Genomic DNA, 19,971 nt, shown 5'->3' on the forward strand with positions numbered 1-19,971 from the left:
AACCGCTCGGTTACCCCAGCCGGCGATTCTTTAGGCCTTCAACCTAATCTAAATAACTGTTTCACGTAAGACCTTTGGCATTTTAAAGGTTTTAATGTTGTTGGATTTTAAGTGCTGGGCCTCAGCCGATTTTGAGTTTGAGCTGTTTTGCTCTGAAGGCCTTCTGCCTAGTTCAAATAACTGTTTCGAGTAAGGCGTTTGGTATTTTTCAAAAACAAAAAAAAGTGTTAGGCCTTCAGCTGATTTGAAGTTAACTTGTTTGCTCTTGAAGTGTCTGATTCTTTTGGCCTTTAGCTTAACTAAGGAACCGTTTTAAGATAAGGTTTGCTTTTAAATTTCTGATTATGCTTCCGTTTTAAGGTATTGACATTCAGCCGTTTTTAAATTAAAGTGGCTTTCAGCCAGTAACTAAGTCCCAAAGATTAAAGCTGTGTGTTAAAAAAAGGAAATTTTTTTGGGGCTCTTGTAATGTTTGATCAAATAATAAAGTAGTATGTTGGAGTGTAACTGAAAGCCCCTCGTTTTGGCCCCTTTCCACAATTTAAACTACCTGGCCTGTCCTGCGGATCTAGCAGGGCATCTCAGTTCCTTGAACTGCAGCTTGGTCTGAAGATTCAGTTCTCAGCTGTTCTCTCTTAGATGAGCTTAGACAGCAAAACGGTGTAGCCCAAGAACAGGTAACGTCTCCGTGAGTAACTCGTTCTTGGATGCATTTAGTAATCTATTCCTTTCGGCGGATTAATGGACTCAGACCGGTAATCCACCCGGTATCTGTGAGCATCAGCAGGCTACACGCAGGGCTGTACAGACGTGGCGGGAGCAGAAGGTAGACGCGCTCTCAGGAGCGAGATCTAAGCTGAGCAGACATCCGCGCCGCGGGCCGTAGGGGACCGGCAAGCCAGTGGAACGTTAAGCGGGTCGCCTTCTTCCCATTCGCAGGCGCAACGGTAACAGCAGGTAGCCCCTGCTTCAGGCAACGGCGCGTACATGCACTTCCTGTAGGATGTGCTGGCTATTCAGATTAACTTCAAAAGTTCTCAAATAGTACGTCCTTTAAGGCACTGATCTTAATCTCCTGATTTTTTGACTAATTTCGCTTCAGTTATCCATTTTAACGCTGGTTTAAATCTGCGTCAGTGGACTGAACTACTTACAGATGTACAGCAACCAGTCGCTTCTACATAGCTTTATTTCGTACCAAGATGCCTTCTTGAATACAATCTATCTTCAGTTTGCGCAGTACATTTATATTTTCGTAAATGTAACGTTTTTGTTGGCTGCATTTTGAGTGCTGCAGCTGCCTGTACAGAACAACATTTCGTGTAGTTACAACGTTATCAGAGTTATCTTCTTCGTTTAGTTGTCAGGTAGGGGACTGTAATCTGTGGATCCTGCTTCCACCTTTGTATCTATAATACGGACACTAAGAGGCGACAGTCAATTTTCGACAGCCCTCTCTCATTTCAATTTCATTGACGAACAGGTAAACTTTCGAAATAAATCTCGGGTGAATAGCCTGCTATGAGTGTGCATAGGAGTGTCCTATGCACACTCATACCAGGCTGTTCACCCGAGATTTAATTCGTCATAAAATACGCCTGGAGAAATTGAAGAATCATAGGTAAACTTTCGTTTAATTTTCTATTTCGTTCGATGTATCAGCTGTAATGAGCACAGAATAAATGTCATCGGAATTTAGATTAACGACTTCATAGTGATGTGAGAATTTAAATGAACGAATTCCTTTTTAGCTCCTGATACGATCGAACTTACTACAGTTGTTAGCTTCATGTTATTCACATCTTAACCCTGCTGTGCAGAGGCAAATGAGGGACGAGAATCCACAGGCAACGGTCTTGGGAAGTCCTTGAGTGCTGATCATTGTGCCAACGAGGAGAGCTACCCATTTAGTGCTCAATATCATTTCTCTCACAATGGTCAGCCGAACAGGAGACTACTACAGTACCGTATTGCCTGTGAGAAAGACAGCTCAACAGCTGGACGTTACGTTAGCCAGGAACTGTTGCTAAACGCCTGGGAAGTGAGTTCCTGGAGGAAGCGGTAACATTTTTCAAAACATTCTTGTGATCCACAGCCAAAATTTTCTATTTTCTACTTGCTCAATAGCTATGGCCCGCTTCGAGGCATTCCGTAGTGCGTGAGAAGAAACTTTCAGGCCCCTTTGCAATCGCACTAGACTATTGACTGGCTGTCTCAGGTTTTTTGGACTTGGTGGTAACAAAAGTTGTCATTACAATGCAATTACAATAGGCAATAGCTTCAGGAAGAGAGCGCCTCAACTCAGTTTAGAAGGAAGCTGAGGGAGATTCGAAAATACCCTCTTGGTTCAGACTTCTCTCAATTACACACTCCTTTTACGAGACTTAGCCAAATATCACTGGTGGATCCTGGAAACATGTTGCTCGTCAGCCCTGCTCTACGAACATTACGCGAACGCTTGGCAAGATGGTCTGAACAGCGAGAAACATTCTAATAGGTTGGATAGGTCAAGTAGGCAAACTTCATGTTGTCGATCATGAGATCTGTGAGAGACAGGAGTATCACTCACACAAACTTCCACAGTCTCTTTCGGTGTGTAACAATTCCAGTGGTCACTCAAGTTGCGGTGTGATCTGAATGCAATTCGCGATCTTTTAATTATGTTTCGTAGCAATCGTTTGGTCTGTTGATGCTAATTTATTACGGTTTCTTCACTGATTTCCCACCCCCCCCCCCCCCCGTTTTAATTTTGTTGTTAATCTGTATCCTTTTCATATAATTCTCATTGCCCACTTTTGTAAAAAATTTATGTAGAACTTCATTTAACACCTTAGGATACAGCACAGTATTCAGCACGGGGCCGGGTAATTAGTTTTTTGTTTTTACATCGGAAATTACATCTAAACGAAGTCAATGATTCTTGCATACACCAAAACTATTTTTGAAGTAAATTACGTTTATAGACTTAATATCACTGATCTTAAAACTAGATACATGGATATGATTTATTCATATTTTTATTTATTTATTTTTGCCACTAAGCGACATTCCACAAGTCTTTAAGCAGCTAGAATAACATCAACACCAAGCGAGGTGGCGCAGTGGTTAGACACTGGACTCGCATTCGGGAGGACGACGGTTCAGTCCCGCGTCCGGACATCCTGATTTAGGTTTTCCGTGATTCCCCTAAATCGCTCCAGGCAAATGCCGGGATGGTTACTTTGAAAGGGAACGGCCGACTTCCTTCCCCACCCTTCCCTAATCCGATGAGACCGATGACCTCGCTGTCTGGTCTCCTTCCCCAAACAACCCAACCCTAACATCAACATTCTTCGCTGTAATTAAGAGACTAATAAAAATTCTAGAAAATAAAAGCTCATATGATGCTGATGGAATTTCAGAAAGGATTCTAAATATTTGTTCTAAATTAATACGTAATGTTCAAATGGTTCAAATGGCTCTGAGCACTATGGGACTTAACATCTGAGGTCATCAGTCCCCCAGAACTTAGAACTACTTAAACCTAACTAAGCTAAGGACATCACACACATCCATGCCCGAGGCAGGATTCGAACCTGCGACCGTAGCGATCGCGCGGTTCCAGACTGAAGCGCCTAAAACCGCTCGGCCACTCCTGCCGGCTACGTAACTAGCACAGGAAATTTAACGAGAAAGATTAAAATATGCGATTCTTTAACCTCTTTATAAAAATGGTGACAAGAAAGTCTTGTACAATTATCACCTAGTTTCGTTACTGAAGTGTTTTCCAAAATATTCGGAAAAGTAATCAAGTCAAGAGTAGTCTCACATTTCAACAGAAACACTTCTCTTAGCACAACACAGTTTTGATTCCGGAAGGGCTGTACGACTGAGAATGCAATTTATACATTCAACCAAGTATTACACGCCTTAAATGATAAAATATTGCCAGTTAACACTCTTCGTAGTCTTCCCAAGGCTTTTGTTACATAGATAATATAAAAAAATTCTATTTTGTGGAATTGATGGCTTTAAACATAACAGGTTTGAGTCATACTCAATAAACAGTGTGCTGAATAATTACAACAATTTAGCATGCTGGAAAAGCTGTGAGTCAGCAGCTTCTGTTAATCAGTACAACGAAAAACCAGTTCATCGTTGCAATTCTTTTTTTATTCACTCGATGACTAGTTTCGGGCCGGGAGCCATTTTCAGATCAATGTAACGTAGTCAAAAACGATATTCCCCCGAGTGTAAAAACCACGTCAAAAATGTGCAAGGTGATTTGAAAATAGATCCCGGCCCGAAACTAGTCATCGAGTGAAAAAAAAATGAAATTTGCAACTTCGGATTTCTTTTTCGTTGCACTGAATTCCAACGAAGTTCTAAAGAGATAGAATTTTAGTGACTGGGAGAAATTATCCCTGGCGTAGGAAAGCAACAGAAGGGTTTGAAAACAAGTAAGTCGTCAGGTCCGGGTGGAGTCCAGCTTGGTTTTACAGAGATGACTCTATAACGTTGCCTCCTTATTTAGCTTACATTTATCGCGAATCTCTCGCCCAGCGCGAAGTCTTGTAAAACGCGAAGGTGACTCCTGCACATAAGAAGGGTAAAAGAACGCACCCACAAAATTACAGACCAGTATCCTTAACAGCGGTCTGCAGTAGAATTCTTGAACATATTCTTAGTTCGAATATAATAGATATCCTGGAGGCAGAAAAGCTTTTGTCCACAAACCAGCACGGATTTAGAAAGCGCTGCTCACGCGAAACTCAGCTTGTCCTTTCCTCATACGATGTCCTGCGAACCATACGCAAAAGGCCACAGGCAGATTCCATGGTCATATATTTTCTGAAAGCGTTTGACGCGGTGCCCCACTGCAGACTGCTAACGAATGCGCGAGTGTAGTGTACGACTTCGTACACAACGGTAAGGACGGGTGGGCTACAGAATCGTGTGGCAGCTGTCATCACAGGAGCAGAAATGATTAGAGAACAAGCTAAAACGACAAACGGAGTATTTACTTAACATGTATTTCTCGAAGCGAACGAAGGCTCATTACACATAATGGAGCAAGAAACAGAGTCCAGCTGTCACAACAGTAACAACGATGATGTCGAAGTGTTGAGGCACCGAGCGGAAGTGGGCCCGCAGCCGCCGCCGTCCATCCCTTATTGAGGCGCCTGCTATTGAGTCCGCCGTATCCCGCGTGATCTTTGTCGACGTCAGACGGAAACGTGCAGTCCCATTGCCGATGTTACCACAACGAGCGTACGGATCTGGTTTCCAGATATCTGAGTGTCTCGAAGACTTCTTGCCGTCGCCGGTGAGAGTTCATGATAGACAAGGGTGTAGTCAAGAAGTATGACAGCACCGCTCTAGTACTCTATATACATAAATGATCCGACTGATAGGGTGAGCACGATCTGTGGCTGTCTCCTGATGTCACTATGTTGTACGGGAGAGTGTAGTAGTTAAGTGACTGCAGGACCATATCGGGTGATTTACACATAATGTCTAGTTTACGTTACAAACAGCTTTAAATGAAGAAAGCAAGTTAAAGCATATTGTAGGGAAGCAGCCTACTCAAGTAACATAGAATTCATATGCTTTCCATTGTGTGCCAGCCTAGTCCGTTGTAACTAGCTATGACGTCACGAATGTAGTGCAATACCTTAAAAATAAATAATCTGAAAAGTTGATAGCATGTCAGGAGTGATGCTAAAATAATAATGCGTTAAGTTTCATTTTAGTAACTTTAAGAGTTTTCGAAATTTGAACGTTTTATGTAAAACTCATCGGCGCAACAGGAAGGAGCTAGAAACTTCCAAATTTATATTCAGATTCCTTTTTCATTTTAATTTAATGGAAGCAGCATGCTGGATCTCACAAAGTAATATTTTGGTTAAGATTCATAATTCTCTGTTTTTGTGTCCTAAAAGTGCGGAAGCAAGATAGATTAAGTAAGTGATTAGATGAAGCTAGGATGTTTAGATTTAGGTAGAATGTAGATACGCTATAATAACGAAGATGTGAGAAGTTTCCAAAAGGTAGCTATAAAACTATAGCTGTAGCGTCTCTCCAAAGGGCAAGTTCAGAGCTCATCTGTGCAGTACAACTAAAATAATTCTCTCGCTAAAAGTATTTAACCTAGCCACATTAGAATTTTATTGTAGATATTTACCTGTGTGCTGTGTGCACAATTAAATCGAGAGCTTCATCGGCCTTCAGCGAATGAAGCAAAAAATGGCTCTGAGCACTATGGGACTTAACTTCTGAGGTCATCAGTCCCCTAGAACTTAGAACTACTTAAACCTAACTAACCTAAGGACATCACACACATCCATGCCCGAGGCAGGATTCGAACCTGCGACCGTAGCGGTTGTCGGCTGCTCCTTCGGCGGTCCGCACTGCGGCTATATAAATAAGAGTGCTGCCGACTCGAGTAAGGTCCCAGATTCGTATCAGCGTGCACTCTGTGTCGGAAGCCGCATCACGTTTGTGCAGCTGCCAGGAACAGCCTTGGATGCCGTATTATGTAACTCGGTATGCATGTAACAATGAGTTCGCATTGTAGTAAAGTGTTAATTGCGGAACGACTCCAGTGAGTTATTCTCAGTTTTCGTATGTCGTATTTTCACGTGTCGCCGCAGGACATACTTTCTACCATTACTAGCGTGGCGTTTGATGGGTATCAACATGGAATTTTGGTGAGCATTCACTTTGAACATTTACATCGATAACTGTTATTGAACAGTTTCGTTATCTAGGGATAATAGGATCTGCGCAATAGACTCTGAACAGCTCAGATAGTACAATAGCTGATATGAGTAATCATTTGTCTGGAATTTTACGCTTTATCGATTTCAGAATATAGTGAAAATTGTTACAGTAAACTGCATTATCTATGAATCCCAGACATCATCCTAAATCCTCAGAGTAATGAACTTCTATAATCAATAACTAATTCTCCATCAGAGTGGGCACAGTGAACTCTAATTGCAGGCATCACGTTTTTGCTAATCACTTTCTGGTTGACAACATTGTAGAGAGCCTGTGTTGAGAACGGCAAAACAAACAAATAGAAATAATTCTTAAATTTTTCCACCCGCCACCCCACAATATGGGTAGGAAAAACAATCCTGTGATACAGCATTAGTAGTGAGCTGCTTGGCACAGTCACGTCGATTAAATATCAGTGCCTAACGTTGCAAAGCAGTATGAAATGGGATGAGCATGTAAGGATTGTAGTAGGGAAGGTCGACTTCAGCTTAGTGGGAGAATTTTAGGGAAGTGTGGTTCATCTGTAAAAGAGACCGCATATAGGGCACTAGCGCAACCCACTGTTTAGTACTGCCCGAGTGTTTGAGATCCCCACCAGGTCGGATAAAGAAAGAAAGACATCGAAGGGATTACGAGGCGTGCTGCTTGATGTGTTACGGCAAGGTTCAATAACTCGAAAGTATTACAATGATGTTTCGTGAACTCAAACACCAATCCCTGGGAAGGAAGACGACGCTCCTTCTGTGAAACACTATTGAGGAAATTTAGAAAATCAACAAATGACGCTGACTTCAAAACGAATCTGTTGCCACTAAAGCATTTTTCGCGTGAGGCTCACGAAGAAAATGGAAATTGGGGCTCGTCTGGGGGCATATTGACAATTGATTATCCCTCGCTCTATCTGCAAGTGGAACAGAGTAGGGGTGATACAAGGCACCTCTGTTCTCAAGAAGGAATGAAGATGGTGATTCAACACCCCGTCAAGATGGGTCATTACAAACGGAGAAGAAGCTTGAAAGAGGAGGGCTAGGGACTGAAATCGATCACGTACCTTTCAAGGGAACCATCCCGGCATTTGCCATAAGCGATTTAGGAAAATCACGGAGACCTAAATGTGGATGACTAGCCGGGAATTTGAACCGACGTACGCCCAAGTGTAGATCTAGTGTGTTACCAATGCAGTCCGGTATCTTGTCAGTGAGAGTGTGTCGCATGGACGTAATCAGACAGCTCCCTGATAAGCACGTATCGCCTGCAACTATTTATACACTGCTAGCCATCTAAAATGCAGTACCAAGAAGAGCCGGGGATATTGCAGCCAAACTGGTTTTGGAGACTGCGCGTTGTACAAAGATCACATGATTGAAAATACAGCCCCATATGAAGAGAGGAAGATGATGAAATCAATATTTACTATTGGCACCATTTCTGGCCGTACCGCTGCTACACGCGTCGGCATTGAATCAAGGAGGCTCTGGATGGGATATATCAGTCATGATACTTCCACTCATTGCCAAAGTTTATCTGGTGAAACAGTGGGTGCTTTATCCTGGCCGAGTCGTTCCACAGTCATCAACCAGACGTTTTCGGTAGGAGAGGGATCAGGAGGTTAGGGAGGCCAACTAAGCAGTGCAAAACGATGTGTGACGAAGAAGTCTTGAAGATTGCGTGGCCCCGTGTGGTCGCACATTATCTTGTTGCAATATGGCTGTTGGCAAGCACCGAAGGTGTGGGACGACAACAGGCTCCAATACTTCACTTCAGAGATGTAATCCTGCCTGGTTAATGTAGCGGCAATGCATATTCGAGGGGGAGGGAGGGGGGGGGAGGCGGGTGAGTTAGGGAGCAGAATCGAATACCACCCCATATCATAATACCGGGTGCAGGACCAGTATGGCGATGCATAAAGCAAAACCTCATCAGTTAGTCCTTGAGAAGTCTTCAGACTAATCAGATCCTAGTGGTGTTGCAGGCAGAATCCGGATTCGTCGGTAAACACGTCATTCATTGGACCATTCCCGCGCAAACACTTGTGCCGTTGAGTGAGTTGTAAACGCCTTGAGGACAGTCCTCCCTTGTTGCAAACGATGTCGAGTGGTACGCGCGGACACTGCTCGTTGCACAGCAGAACGAATTTGTTGTGATACGGTTCTTGATGTGTCAGAGCGATCTGTCACTGCTACGCACACACAACATGCCTGTCCTGACGTGTACTGGTGCAACGAGATGGGTTCAATCCGTCCCGTCTGTTCACCGTTCCCTCTTGTATCCAGCGATTACAGATCCGCATCACAGTTGCTCGGCTGCGTCTAGCGCGATCACCGATTTCTCTGAAGGATAATCCGAAATCTCTAAGGACAGTTATTCTCCCTCGGTCGAACTCCGAAACGAGCTCGAAATACACTCGTTGTCTTTTACGAGACACACTTAAGATGCTTACACAAATCAACCGCACGAAACAACAATCCCAGTACGTCCATATAGTCACCCGTTCCCCTTTTGTACAGAATTTGCGTGTGGTGCTACTTGCGCCCATGATGTGCGCTTGCTCTGAAATGCCCATCATGTGCATCCCTCCGCAAACGCATGCTGATAATTTCACCTGATTTGGATGCTTCCTTCAGGGTGTTGCATTCTGGGTAACTCGAGTCAACTGAAGTTTTCACAATTTGTGCTGCGTTGAACTGCATCAATGCAGTAGAGATTCGGCAGGATTAATGAATATGTGCGTTTTATTTTACCCGGAAATGTCTTATTCAGTGTTGCAAAGAGAGAAATTTCCTTAAGTTGTGACAGTCTAAAGCTGTTCTTCGGCATTCACATGATTAACCAGGAAATACAGAGGTCTCTTACCGCGTCTTTATAGTTTACCGTGCCACCATCAGGGATCTTGAGGGAGGCTGAAGGGAGGGGCACTGCTTCATAAACAATGTTTTCTATCAACTTTAGCCGAGACATAATAAACACTTGAGACATTTTAGTTCCTAAGACTCCGATTTAGAGGTCATTTTGATATTTAACAGCTGTTGTCAGTGTATGACGTGGCAGAAGCGATGTTCCTGGGGCTGTTAATTTGGTGAAGTGGCTGTCGTTACTTAAAAACTTTGTGTTCTGCCTTACGGCAGGTCTTGCCATGGGGGAAGCCTCGTGAGAGAGGTCCACCGCATGAGCGTCTAGGGAAGTGTTTCCAGTGGGGGATTCCCGTTGCCTCCCAGTGGAGATGATAAAATGATAATGAGGACAACACCCAGTCCCTGAGCGGAGAAAATCTCCCACCCAGCAGGGAATCAAACCCGGGCCCCTTGGCGTGACAGACCGCCGCGCTGACTACTCAGCTATAGGGGCGGGATGTCGTTACAATATACATCATAAGAACATAACAAAGATAAAGAGTCATTAATACACAGAAAGAAATACAGCAGACTTAAGACAGTTTCTTATGAACCCCCTTATTGAATACTGTTTAAATGTTTGATACTCGTAAATTACGTTATGGAAGAGGGAAACGAATTAAGAATTGTCCGATTCTTGACCGACGGATGTAATCTATACCGAAGCATCACTAAAATACTTAGTCCTATCAACGAAAGGTGGAGTTTTGTTAAAGAGAGAAATTTTGATATCCTGGACTAATTTAGGAAAGCCGTACGAACTCTAAACTAGACGAATCTATGTCGAGGATTTAACCGTGCTCCTACGCAGTAGTGCTAAGCAGATTCCACAAACTCCACGACAGTTATCAAGCGACACTGGAGAACGTACGTCACCTTCAGTATAAGCTTTGCGTGCGAACATTTGCGACCATGGAATTCTAGTTCCGCTCGTAAGTACAGGGTCCGGCATAAAAAACTCGCCGATTACAAAGTAACGTGCAGCGGAGAGTAGAAGGAGCAGAGTGGTGGGGGGCGCGTCGTTAAGTAGCTGCCTACGTGCCGTTTTCAGTGTACGCCATGGCGTGGTCTGGTGAACATCGTGCCTTCGTAGTGGAAGATTTTATTCAAAATGGCGAATCGCCTATTAATACTCAACGTGCTTTTCGCGTTCGCTTTGCGCTCGGACGACGGGACCCTGTTCCCGATAAGAAAACAATTTATTCTTGGGTTGCTAACTTTCGTGAGACAGGTTCCGCATTAAAAAGGAAACCACCTAGACGACCACGGACTGCAACAGGCCCCGGAAATGTTGATGCAGTTAGAGCTTCAGTTCAACAATCTCCTCGACGATCCGCTAAAAAGCATGCGGCAGCATTACGGTTATCTGATCGAAGTGTGAGAAGAATCTTACATCGAGATCTTAAAATGCATCCTTACAAAATTGTAACTACGCAGGAACTGAGTGAACGAGACTGTGGTGTCCGTGTAAGTTTGTGCCAAGACCTTCTTCGGAACATTCGTCCCAACGATATTGTGATTTTTTCTGATGAAGCACACTTTCACCTTGCCGGAACAGTGAACAGCCAAAATTGCAGGTACTGGTGTGAACACAATCCCCAAGAACTTCATCAACGACCACTTCATAGCCCTAAAGTAACAGTATGGTGTGCTGTTTACAATTCCGGAGTGATCGGTCCTTACTTTTTCGAAGAAAATGACAGGAATTTAACCGTCAACAGTGAACGCTATTGTGCCATGCTCCGCGACTTTCTCCAACCGCAACTAAGGGAGCTTTTTGGTGAAATAGAGAACGTGTGGTTCCAGCAAGATGGTGCTACAGCCAACACAGCGCGGCAGTCACTGGCATTGGTGAAGGAAATGTTTCCTGGACATGTGATCTCGTTGCGTGAAGACATTGGCTGGCCCCCACGATCGCCGGACTTAACGCCCTGTGATTTCTTTCTTTGGGGCTATTTAAAAGCAAAAGGTTATGAACAACGTCCACAATCTTTACGAGCCCTGAAAGAAGCAATTACACAAGAGGTTGAAGCTATTCCACCTGAAATGACTCAAAGAGTAATGAATAACTTCAGGGAAAGACTCAAACAGTGTGTCGACAGTGCAGGAAGCCATTTAAGGGATGTTTTATTTAAAAAGTAAGACCATAAGAGTATTTTCTAAAATGGCATAATATGTACTTTTATTTAGTAAAAATAAATTGGTTCTACCTTATTTGGTTTTGTTTTCATTAGCTTTCCTTAAACGGGAGGTTTTTGGAATGGAAAGAACAAAGACAGCGCAAAAGACCGCTGTGCGCCACTGAAAAGAGCGGGATGTGAGGGTAGATTTAGGTTTATCCCACGTCATCTAACATGTACCGTATCTATGACATTCAACCAATGTCACTAACAGAGCGACAGCACACCGTAAGTGGCGACATAGCAGGTTTCATATACACCCGCTGTACGTGTCGGATGTTCGACAGCAATAATCTGAACAGACGCTCGACAAAGCACTGGTTCGTATGTGACGCGTATGAGCGTGTCATCTTTATTTACACCCTGATCTTGACAAATGAATAAAAAAGTTCGATCTGTAGAAGACAGATTCCTTGTAAAGGCCACGGGGTGAAATGTAAATGATTTCAAAAATAGGGCAGCATGTTGCTTACAGAAACACATGCCAGTTATAACAAAACATGGTGTACACAGTGTATCATGACCAATGGCGTTTGCGCATTCAGATGAAAGTTCACAATACTAGAAGCAAAAAAAAATCTCTGTAAACGCAGATCCTCAAACGAATCTTTTGTGAGAAAACTGCGACTTTGTCGTTACCAGCACGAAAACGTGACAATAGGTACTGCACAACATTAAGAAAAGTTCTTCATTGGTAGGCGCACAGATGTGAATGAACACAACGGTTACGTGACTGTATTCGCAGTTAAAGGAGGTGTTCAAAGTGTTGTCCTTGTGCTGAGATGCAGGCATGTGCCCGTCGCAGCAATAATTTTCCTATTCTTTGAAACGCACCTGCCTTATTTCGGAATCCTTGACAAGCACTGACAAGTCTATGCTCCAGCAGGTCAAACGTGTTAACTGGAGTGGTACAGCTTGTTCGTTCAGAGGATTAGCTGCCCTCTGTAATAAAAAACTGAGTTTATGGATGAACGATGAACTTTAAGAAGCATCGTGGGACGTCCGCCCCGACCAAATACAACGAACAAAACGAGATTTTTAAAAGCTGGCACGGTAGCTCAGCGTGTTTGGTCAGAGTGTTAGCTGCTCTCTGTAATAAAAAAGCTGAGTTAACTGATCAACGACGAACATAAACGGGTGTCTTACGACGTCTGCCCCGAGCAGATGCAACGAACAAAATGAGATGCCAGCACGATAGCTCAGCGTATTCGGTCAGAGGGCTGCGTGCTCTCTGTAATGAACAAAATGAGCCAAGGAATCAACGATCAACTTGAACGGATGTCTTGTGACGTGCGCCCAGATCAAACGCAACGAACTATATCGAACAAAGCGAAAAAAAAGTGGTCACCGAGACAGAATGTCAATCCTAAAGGCTCGTGTTCGATTCCTGGCTGGGTCGGAGATTTTCTCCACTCAAGGGCTGGGTATTGTGTTGTCCTCATCACCATAATTTCATCCCCATCGACGCGCAAGTCACCGAAGTGGCGTCAAATCGAAAGACTTGCACCAGGCGAACGGTCTACCCGACGCGAGGCCCTAGTCACACGGCATTTACGTTTTTTTTTTTTTTTTTTTTTTTTACCTTTAATGTGGCCCCAGACACAGAAGTCCCTGGGTTCAGATAAGGTGATCTTGGAGGCCACGGCAGAGGTACAGGTCCTCATCGCGCAGTCCATTTTTGGTCATATCGACCCATTAGATTTCATCTCACCACAGCAGCAAAACGTGCGCGCGCTCCATCATGCAGGTACCACATCTTCTGACGTTGCTCTAAGGGAACATGATGGAACAACCCTGAGAGAAGAAGAAGGAGAGAAACCGAAGATAATTCCATTCATTGATCTTTTTTGGTATCATGTGCTGCCCAATAAGACGGTCACCTAGTGCTTCTAACGACAAATTCAGTGAGAGATGTCGCTGATGCGGAGACTCACGCACAGCATGTCGGTTCCAGTCTACATTACATCAAACGTATGAATTCTTCTTCTTTTCCTTTCCATGAGTTTTCAACACCACGCGGCGTCTCTCACATCCAAGTTTCCATCTCCTCCTGTCTTGCCAGTCTTCTTCTTGCGTGGGTCTCTCGTACATAGCGCGCCTCACTTCATCGTCCCAATGTAGCTGGAGTATTCCTCTTTTCCCGTGTAGTGAGAATTGTGATAATTAAACAATCAAGAGTGAACCCTTTTCATCTGTTGGTGTCAAACGCAGAGTTACCTACAGTTCGTTGTTGCATCCACTGATAGAACTTTAATCTAGGACTGAAGTTCGCCTTACTAAGACACTGAACTTGCGTTGTTCTCCAAACACTACGGCAGCTTGTTCCAGGAATTTGTGTGATAAGCCTCCTTGTCGAGATTCTTGGCAAGTGTTACCGCTCCCAGTCATCGTCATCAGTTATCTGCTATATTAGCAGGTCCTTTGCCTCTCCATTTTCTGCGATCCATTGCTTCCTTCTTAATGCTGCTGTATGTTGTACCGTCCATCATGTCATCCAGTATCCGGAATCTCTTCCTTCCTCGCTTCCTTTTCCCTTCTACATAATCTTCTAAAACTGTTTTTATCAGTCCGTCATTCTTTCTTAATATATGCCCAATCCAACTTCTTTTTCTTCTCTTTATTACATCTATTAACTGTCTTTTCTCTCCCACTCTTCTCAGTACCTCTTCATTTTTTACTCTGTCCATCCAACTTATTCTTTCCATCTTCCGCCATGTCCAGATCTCAAAAGCCTCCAGCCTTTCTCTGTCTTTTTTCCTCATAGTCCATGTTTCAGCGCCATATAGAAGAACACTCCATACAAGACATTTTATGAGTCTCTTTCTGAGTTCTCTGTCCAGACCACTGCAGAAGATTCTCCTTTTCTTATAAAACGCCTCTTTTGCCATTGCTATCCTTGTTTTAATTTCTGTGGCGCACTTCCAGTCGGTGTCTATCCTGCTTCCAAGATACTTAAAATTTTGCACCTGTTCTAGTATTTCTCCATTCAGCACAATTTTTATTTCCTTATTTTCTCCTATTGCCAATACTTTTGTTTTATTTGTGTTAATTTTCATTCCATATTTTTTTCCGTTAGTTGCAATGGCGTCCACCAAATCCTGTAATTCCTTTTCCCCTGTGGCTAGACCACACCTTGAATCACAGGTGGAACTCGTGCTGGCCTACCTAGTCCCGCATCTTGTGCAGACCTCCTTGTATCTCGGAGGCTTTGACGCACCAACACTTACTACACAACTGACGCTCTGCAAACACCTTGTAACCTCCGCATGACACAGTACCCGTTAAAGCCTCTACTGTGGTAAGTGAGCGGGGTTCACCTTATGAGAAAGGATTTTTGTATCGATATCGACCGCGTGTACCTGAATGGTGGCAAATCAGACTTACACCCACTCTGTAATAACAATGATCCGTCAAGCAAGTTCGAAATGCAGTTACACGTCAGGATGGACCAAAAGCAACACTGAAGATGTTACCAATTTGATAATAATATGGTCGCCAGCCTAATTACGCATTAACTGAGTTTCTTCCCTGTACAAGTTGGTAGATATTCATGCAAAACAAGTAGTAACACTGCATAATACAGTAGAATTTTAGAACCAGAAAATCTATTGAACTGATAGTTTCACGTTCTGTACTGATGTGGAAACACCATGAATACATAACACCACACTATAATGTATACTACAAAACTTTATACTGTCTATAAATCTGATTAAAATCGGGCATAGGTTACCCTAGAAATTTCACTTTCGTACCACACACAAAATGTCAATTTTGATAAAGATAAAACACTGATAAATTTTCACTTTTATATTGACTTTAAGCTTTGCTGGTCAAACCAATTTAGAACACTTCAGAATTCAAATGAATAAAATTGGGGGGGGGGGGCCCTGAAACTGTTGTTGTTGTTGTTGTTGTGGTCTTCAGTCCTGAGACTGGTTTGATGCAGCTCTCCATGCTACTCTATCCTGTGCAAGCTTCTTCATCTTCCAGTACCTACTGCAACCTACATCCTTCTGAATCTGCTTAGTGTATTCATCTATTGGTCTCCCTCTACGATTCTTACCCTCCACGGTGCCCTCCAATGCTAAATTTGTGATCCCTTGATGCCTCAAAACATGTCCCACCAACCGATCCCTTCTTCTAGTCAAGTTGTGCCACAAACTTCTCTTCTCCCCAATCCTATTCAATACCTCCTCATTAGTTACGTGATCTACCCACCTTATCTTCAGCATTCTTCTGTAGCACCACATTTCGAAACCTTCTATTCTCTTCTTGTCCAAACTAGTTATCATCCATGTTTCACTTCCATACATGGCTACACTCCATACAAATACTTTCAGAAACGACTTCCTGACACTTAAATCTATACTCGATGTTAACAAATTTCTCTTCTTCAGAAACGCTTTCCTTGCCATTGCCAGTCTACATTTTATATCCTCTCTACTTCGACCATCATCAGTTATTTTACTCCCTAAATAGCAAAACTCCTTTAGTACTTTAAGTGTCTCATTTCCTAATCTAATTCCCTCAGCATCACCCGACTTAATTTGACTACATTCCATTATCCTCGTTTTGCTTTTGTTGATGTTCATCTTATATCCTCGTTTCAACACACTGTCCATTCCGTTCAACTGCTCTTCCAAGTCCTTTGCTGTCTCTGACAGAATTACAATGTCATCGGCGAACCTCAAAGTTTTTATCTTCTTCTCCATGAATTTTAATACCTACTCCGAATTTTTCTTTTGTTTCCTTTACTGCTTGCTCAATATACAGATTGAATAACATCGGGGAGAGGCTACAACCCTGTCTCACTCCTTTCCCAACCACTGCTTCCCTTTCATGCCCCTCGACTCTTATAACTGCCATCTGGTTTCTGTACAAATTGTAAATAGCCTTTCGCTCCCTGTATTTTACCCCTGCCACCTTCAGAATTTGAAAGAGAGTATACCAATCAACATTGTCAAAAGCTTTCTCTAAGTCTACAAATGCTAGAAACGTAGGTTTGCCTTTTCTTAATCTTTCTTCTAAGATAAGTCGTAAGGTTAGTATTGCCTCACGTGTTCCAACATTTCTACGGAATCCAAACTGATCTTCCCCGAGGTCCGCTTCTACCAGTTTTTCCATTCGTCTGTAAAGAATTCGCGTTAGTATGTTATGTTATGATCACTGTATTAAAAAAATGATTACTGAATTTATTATGCGTTCAAGATTTCCAGTATATAAGTTACTACTTTTTTATCTTATTTACTGCTCTTTTAAATACCTTTATATCCGTCTCGAAATAATTAAACTTCATTTCTATATCAATATTAAAATTGTCTTTCAACTTCGTTAGGCCCTCTTTATTCATTTACTGGTTCATTAACAAAACATTTCTTTAAACACCATTCTAACATGGCTAGTTCTGCAAATAATTATTATTAACACAAATTTTAATTTTCATTATGGGACACTTGGATTGGACAACATTTAGAAAGAACCCAGTCTACGTTGATTGTGAGGATAATTAAATGATGGGAAAGTTCTGGTAAAATTTTGGCTATTATTGCCCAGTTCACTCTCTGATCCATACGAATACAGTACTAAAAGTTTCAACCTGCTAGTTTCGATGCGGTGGTTGGCGGGCGGCGAGATGGCGAGGCACACATACAACCACAGCTATGGCTCTTGATGTATCGGCACTTTATTTCTTCTTAGCGTCGCAATACTTTTCCATTTAGTGCCTATGGAATTTTGCCATGCTGTGTGGGCGTTGGAACAGCATACCCGAGGCTCAGTCAAGCTACGTCTTCCAGGAGAGCCTCCTCGCTCCAGAAGGTGTTGCTCAAACCAGTGCCAAACTCCAACTAGTACTGCTGAGCCCGTTGTGCCGTGCAGTGCCCGTGTGCATTTTCCCGCGCTCGCCTGCCATCCACCTTTTACCGCTCCCTGACAGGCCGGGTATTCACCCGAGGTTTTGCATTCTACATATCCTAACACATTGCCTACGTATGGACCAGACGCACAGTTACAATTTTAAACATCTTACAACAGTCTCAACATTTGTTACATTTCAATTCTATTACAATATTGCTTGACACTTGACATAAACATTAATATTCACATTGATACTTGTTTACAGTTTTCTTAACACAATGACATGAAACAAAAAATAAATGAAGTCAGAACATCAATTACACAAGTATACCGAAAAATCAGATGAAAAAGATATTAATTATATGTACAATAGTACAGCGTCATTGTTACACATGCCCCTGTTTCCAGTAAATTTCACTGAGTGCAAATTTGATGGGAACACTAAACTTTATATTTATACAGGAGTTCTGAATCTTTGTGTGAATGTGCCATCATAAAATTTTATATCACAAAACTTCCTTTCACTCACATTATATAGGTCTATACTTTTTAATATATCGAGAACATTTACCTATTATTTACTTAAATGCCTTTGGCGCAGACCAACCTCCTATCAGAACATGACTTAAATAGCAAATTACTTATCATTATTAAATTTCTCAGATAAATAAAATCAAAATTTGGAACACAAACACTTAATTACAAAGCATATACAAATACCTATATACACTATAAAACAATTTGTTGCTGCTTGCATTGAATGGCAGCCTATTTCCTTGTTTACTTATAAACACACAATACTATTTAGAAAAATCACTACACATATTTGCTGCCTATTATTCAGTTTTGGGCAGTCCATTTCGCATCATTTTATCACAGCACCTGTACCACACTTCCAATTCTCCTTTGACTATTTATCTGCCCTCCTTGGTGTTTGGCAGTCCTTTATATCAGGACTCACGTACTGCCCACTTTGATTTTTGGCAGTCCCATCTTTTATTTGGCTTGCAGCATTTACCTTTTCTTTTCAGCCCTTTTTTCCATACACCTTTACATTTATAGTACATTTGGTAATCTGAAACTTACGTAAGTACATTAGCACACTGACAATGGTATACATACATTTACAATTACTTGTTACATTTAGAATAAAATAATTTCATCGTTAGATACAGCACATTTACTGCAGATTGTTTTTTTCTGACTGAACTTAGGTCACTCACTCCTTTCTTACACCTAAAGGTCTCTTGGATTTTGGGTAGATCAAGTAGTAAGTATTATTGTGTAGAATGTTCTGTATTATATATGGTCCATTATGAATATATTTAAATTTGGAAATTTTATGGTTCAGTTCACTAGATTTTTCGTGGGTTTCTAAAAGAACATAATCCCCAATTTCAAATTTTGAAACTTTCAGGTTTTTATCATGTCATTTAGATCTAGATTCAGCTTTTTGCTTTTCCCTTTTTCTGACTAATTCTTCCTTTTAACTCAACCCCAATCTTGTACCAGATGGAAATTTAAATTTTTCCTCAATTAAACTTTTACTGCTGCTGCCTAACAAAATTTCTTCCGGTGGGAACCCAGTAGATTCCTTATGTAAGGTGTTCATGACATTCTCAAAGTCCGATATAAATCAGCCCCAGGCTCTAAATCATCCCCCTTCCTGTTTTTTCCGCAACGCACCTTGGTCGACTGTGACATTGTCCCAAGGTACGTTCCTGACCTGTGAACCATTTATATCTGGTGGCTTTCTCGTTTTCTGGAGTTCAAAGTCTTTGCTTATTTGAACTCTTTGCAAAATAGACATTGAGTCGTCAGGTGGCTCTTTCTTTCTGTGTTCAGTGTCAACATCTGGGTTTTGTTTTGAAACTTCGTCATCAGTAGGTACAATATTGCAATTAGCTGTATTCCCATTATTTTCACTAGTACCGATATACTCGTCATCTGAACTATCGTCAAAATCCGACCATTCTCGATCGCTTTCAGGTTCTAACATAAGAGCTTTTCTGAGACAGGCACTAAGTTCTTCCTCTGCATTTTCATTAGGCTTTGATTTTAACTCAATATCCTCTTTTGGCAAAATGACCTCATTATCAGCTTTACTCACATCCACTGTTACTTCATATTTAGTGTAATCCTCGTGGACTTGAGTTACTCGTAGGTAATTACCTGCCCCTTCCCCACGGTGCCTTTCGGTAACAGCTCGTATTGTTGGCGGATTATTAACAGAAGTTACTTCCTCGTCAATGCTTAGGATTTCATCCTCAAATTCCTTC

Source organism: Schistocerca piceifrons, chromosome 3 (genome assembly GCF_021461385.2).
Source record: "Schistocerca piceifrons isolate TAMUIC-IGC-003096 chromosome 3, iqSchPice1.1, whole genome shotgun sequence".
NCBI classification, from domain to species: Eukaryota; Metazoa; Arthropoda; class Insecta; order Orthoptera; family Acrididae; genus Schistocerca; species Schistocerca piceifrons.